The sequence below is a fragment of the Bubalus kerabau genome, chromosome 6, assembly GCF_029407905.1.
Source record: "Bubalus kerabau isolate K-KA32 ecotype Philippines breed swamp buffalo chromosome 6, PCC_UOA_SB_1v2, whole genome shotgun sequence".
In the NCBI taxonomy this organism is placed as follows: domain Eukaryota; kingdom Metazoa; phylum Chordata; class Mammalia; order Artiodactyla; family Bovidae; genus Bubalus; species Bubalus kerabau.
In genome coordinates, this window is record NC_073629.1 from 121,405,673 (window position 1) to 121,411,047 (window position 5,375).

A 5,375-nucleotide genomic window follows, 5' to 3' on the forward strand; every position below is an offset into this window, starting at 1 on the left:
AAGGGAGGACTCTGGCTGGACCACGCAGCCGCCTTGTCACTTCAGTCTGTCAAGACTCTCCCAGACTCGGAGGCTGTGGCCTGGCCTGGGATCTCCGTTGTGCTCGGGCCTGGCCTGTGCCTCCCCGAGGATTGAGGAGCTGGGGGTTCCCCAGGCACCTGGACTCACCTGGAGCCTGACCACGGATGCTGGGTCCCCCCAGGCTGGTGTGAAAGGGATGGGGAGGAGCAGAGTGCAGAGCGGCCTGGGTCTTTACTTTCCAGGGGCTCACGCTAGTGTGTAAAGGCACACTGGTCACTTCCTAGGCCTGTGGAGAATCGTAGGGAAAATCCCGCACCTTGGCGGCTGGTGCTTCTCTAACTGAGTCTGCAAAGGGACCTCACAAGGCCCTTCGGGCGGAATTCCTTTCTGCTTCTCCAGCAACTACTCCACGTGGCCAGGCTGCCCCACTCCCAGGTCCACTCCCGACTCAGGCAGCGCAGAAGCCAGCCTCTCCTCTCACAAAGGAAACCGTCTGACCCACTGGCTCCATTCCTCAGCCTCCAAAAACCTGCAAGCTTTTCGTCCCTGGCATGCGAGGGCGTTTCTCTCTCCTTCTCAAGGATACCTGCCCCACATCCTCTCCCACCTTCCCCCTATGCTCCTACCGCTGCTGATTCACATTCTGTCTCTAATTGCACTTTCCAGTTGTTCAGTCACTGAGTCGTGTTCAACTCTTTGCCACCCTGTGGACTGCAGCACACCAGACTTCCCTGTCCTTCACTGATCCTGGTGTTTGCTCAAACTCATGTTCATTGAGTGGGTGATGCCATCCAACCATCTCCTCCTCTGTAATCCCCTTCTTCTCCTGCCCTCAATCTTTCCCAGAATCAGGGTCTTTCCCAATGAGTCAGCTCTTTGCATAAGGGGGCAAAAGTACTGAAGTTTCAGCTTCAACATCAGTCCTTCCAATGAATATTCAGGGTTGATTTCTTTAGAATTGACTGGTTGGATATCCTTGCTGTCCAAGGGACTCTCAAGAGTCTTTTCCAGGACTAAAGAATTGAAAACATCGATTCTTCAGTGCTCAGCCTTATTTATGGTCTAGCTTTCACATCCATACATGACTACTGGAAAAACCATAGCTTTGACTATATGGACTTTAGTCAGCAAAGTGGTGTCTCTGCTTTTTAATATGCTATGTAGGTTGGTCATAGCTTTTCTTCTAAGGAGCAAGGGTCTTTTAATTTCATGGCTGCAGTCACCATCTGCAGTGATTTTGGAGCCCAAGAAAATAAAGTTTGTCACTGTTTTCATCGTTTCCCCACCTATTTGCCATGAAGTGATGGGACCGGATGCCATGATCTTAGTTTTCTGAATGTTGAGTTTCAAGCCAACTTTTTCACTCTCCTCTCTCACTTTCATCAAGAGGCTCTTCAGCTCCTCTTCAATTTCTGCCATTATTGTGGTGGTCATCTGCATATCTAAGATTATTTATATTTCTACCAGAAATCTTGATTTCAGCTTGTGCTTCATCTAGTCCGGCATTTCGCATGATGCACTCTGCGTATAAGTTAAATAAGCAAGGTGACAATATACAGCCTTGACATACTCGTTTCCAATTTGGAACCAGTTCAATGCTCCATGTCTGGTTCTAACTGTTGCTTCTTCTTCTTCTTCTTTTTTTTTTTTTAGTGTAGAACATTTGTTTATTTATTCCATGGAACACTCAAAGTTTAGATCAGTGGGAATTTTAATCAAAGAATTGTACATTTTCATCCTACATATATCGCTCTGTATTAGGAAATGACATTGTGATCCATTTCACTACAATATTACAAAATATTTACAAGAAAATATTAAAAATAACTCAAACATGAAAGGCAAGATGGGGGTGAAATAAACTGGCTTTTCCAGAAATCTCTACTCCAGTGCCCACAGCACACAATAAGAGAGCCAAAACAAATAACAAAGTTCCCCTTGATCACAAGTTTCCAAGGAATTGGAGTAGGGGAATAAATCTCATGAAAATGGTGGTATGAAAGGGGATGGATGTTATTAGCAGCACTGCCTCAATAACCAATGTATTTTGCATGAAATATCCTCTCTTTTATATGTAGTAAATTCTGAACAAGGCTAAACTTTAAGATATTCCTGGAAATAAAATAAAAAATACCCTGGCAGTGAAAGCAACTCTTCCACCTAAGCTGAGTAAGAGCCTCTTTCTCCATGAGCCACTGATGTGAACAGAAGCCTGAACCAGCATCCGAAGCCGCCACAGCAGCCCTTCCATCTCTTCATGAAAGCCTCAAAGACATCGTCGTTAGTCTGCACCGACACGGGAACAGATGGGCCAGATTTGGGTGCTGTTTTGGCAAGAGGCACGGCAGAACCATCCTCCGACTTTCTCTGAGCAGCAGCAGCCCCTTTATTCTCCCGACGCACCCGCAGTGCGGTTGGCATGAATCGTGTGATCTCTGCCTTGGGGTTAGTGATCTGTGGCTTGGCTCTGATGGTTGCTGTGGCTTTCTTCTCGATGGTGGCTGCGCTTGTGTCATCTGCCTTGGGTAACTGGATCAAGTCGGGCGGAGCACTTAGAACCCCCGGGTTGGGTAAGGGAGCTGGTGGGAAGAGCCCTGGTGGGGCAAGTCCAAGAGGAGGCACCAGAGGTGGGCGCATCATGCCAGGACGGGGTGGAGGGATACCTGGAGGTGCAGTGGGAGGTAGCGGTTGTGGGGGTCCCCGAGGAGGAGGGCCAGGAGGCAGACCTGGGGGTGGACTTGGAGGTAAAAGGCGGGGCAGAGGCCCTCAGAGTCCTGGCATTCAAGGCACTCTCAGGAACGGAGGAGCTCCTGGAGGTGGTCCAGGAGGCAGGCCTGTAGGTGGTCCAGGTGGCTGTAAAGGTGGAGCAGGTGGCAGTCCAAGTGGAGGTGGTCCTGGCATGGGGGGTGCTTGTATCTGAGATGGAGGAACAGACTGTGGAGGGGCTTGCTGCTGGGAAGCTGCAGACGTGCCATGAGAGAAAGATTCCTCCTTATGCTGTTTCTGTGATTGCTTTTCTGCTTCGGAATCATCGGAATCTTCATCATCATCCTCTGAAAATTCCTCGACTTCTCGTCCCTCCTCAGGGATTTCCTGACCTGTCATCAGAAGCATCATGGCTTGGAGAGGAGTCGACTCCTTCTTCTTCTTCCTAGATTTTCCAGGCATATCTGCAAATCGTACACTCAGACCTGATTTTTTCTTCATTGTTGTCTCTCTCAGCGTCATCACGGTGCGCAAATTCACCCCTTCACTTTCTCCGTCTCATCTGTCACCCTCGCTGTCATCAGTACTGCCGTCATGCTTATCCTGGCCCATGTCTTCAGGATAGCCATCCTCTTCACTGGCGCTAGAAACGTCATCGTCGCGATCCCGCTGAGCACGTTCAGGACTATATAACATGTCTTCATCTCGCCTATGAGTGGGAATATCTAGGGCAAAGCCCACTTTGCGGCCATACATTTATAAGACTTGAGGAGGAGGTGGGCCTGGGGGAGGACCTGAAGGTTTCCTGCCAGGGGGCAAATGTGGAACACCATGTCCAAGAAGAGGAAGTATAGAAACTGCCCGAGTTGGAGGTCCATAGGTTGAGGTCTTCTTAAGGATGGAGGGTGGCTGGGCCCCAGGAAGTGGAATGTCCTGGATCAAGATGTTGGAAGGAGCATGCGGCATATCTGGCAGAGGAATACTCTCCACTTCCACATGCTGGGCATTCTTGACAGCATCAAAATATTGGCTAAGTTGAGCCCTCTTCTGTTCATATTCTACTTCTAGCTTTCTCAATTCTTTGTAAAAATCTGGATTCTCTTTCTGATAGAGTCATAGAATACATTCAAATGTTTCACGTAGCTTTTTACGCTTGTCTTTCAGCACTTTCTCATTTAACTGTGGCTGCTGCACTGGGTTAAACTCCATTTCATCCAATTTTTCCATGTCCCGGATAATTTGTTTGGGATCCTTCATCTTTAAAACTGCAGCTCGTACCATCATGCGCTGTTTTTTGTTCTTCTTTAATTCTCTTTTCCGAGCTTCTTTTCTGGCTTGGTCTGTAGGGTTCATAAATTTTCCACTTTTGGTGGATGACGTGGATCTCCGCCCCATGTTGACAAGTTGTTTGATTTACTTGCTTGTTTAAAAAATAAAACCTAAAACACTCACGCTTCTGCTGGGCTCCTGCTGGGCTCCTGGGGCTGGGAGAAGTGGGGGAGGGGATGATTCTCGGCCCGTTTGACTTCGTAGGGGCCCTCTGCTTTTCGGTCAACCACCCAACCACCTCCATCTTGAAAGCTCCTAACTGTTGCTTCTTGATCTGCATACAGATTTCTCAGAAGGCAGGTAAGGTGGTCTGGTATTCTCATGTCTTTAAGAATTTTCCACAGTTTGTTATGATCCACATAGTCAAAGGCTTTAGTGTAGTCAATAAAGCAGATATTTTTCTGGAATTCCCTTGCTGGGAATGGTCCAACGGATGTTGGGAATTTGATCTCTGGCTCCTCTGCCTTTTCTAAATCCAGCTTGTACATCTGAAACCTTTTGGTTCACATACTGTTGAAGCCTAGCTTGGAGGATTTTGAGCATTACTTTGCTAGCACGTGAAATGAGTACAATTGTGTGGTAGTTTGAACATTCTTTATCATTGCCCTTCTTTGGGATTGGAATGAAAACTGACATTTTCCAGTCCTGTGGCCACTGTTGAGTTTTCTAAATTTGCTGGCATATTGAGTGCAGCACTTTTGGAGCATCATCTTTTAGGATTTGAAATAGCTCAGCTGGAATTCCATCACCTCCACTAGCTTTGTTTGTAGTAATACTTCCTAAGGCCCACTTGGCTTCACACTCCCGGAGGTCTGGCTCTAGGGGAGGGACCACACCATCGTGTTTGTTTGGGTCATTAAGACCTTTTTTGTACAGTTCTTCTGTGTATTCTTGCCACCTCTTCTTAATAACTTCTGCTTCTGTTAGATCCATATCATTTCTGTCCTTTTTTGGGCCCATCTTTGCATGAAATGTTCCCTTGGTATCTCTAATTTTCTTGAAGAGATCTCTAGTCTTTCCCATTCGATTGTTTTCCTCTATTTCTTTGCATTGCTCACTTAAGAAGGCTTTCTCTCTCCTTGCTATTCTTTGAAACTCTGCATACAGATGGGTGTATCTTTCCTTTCCTCTTTGCCTTTCGCTCCTCTATCTCAGCTATTACTCAGCACTTCTCAGTAAATGTGGGCATTTGCACAGGACACTTCTTCCCATCCATGTCTCCAGCTACCATCATGGCTGGCATTCTGGCTGACAGCCAGGCCAGGAGAACATCAGTCCATGCCCCTCAGCCCCTGGTTCCGGGTAGAACCTGAGCAGCT

The 5,375-nt window shown here is 47.4% G+C and overlaps 1 pseudogene; it reads right to left on the reverse strand.

Moving 5' to 3' along the window:
* Window positions 1–2,181: 2,181 nt before the first annotated feature.
* LOC129656520 (WW domain-binding protein 11-like) lies at window positions 2,182–4,191 on the reverse strand (annotated as a pseudogene).
* Between the last annotated feature and the right edge of the window lie 1,184 nt (window positions 4,192–5,375).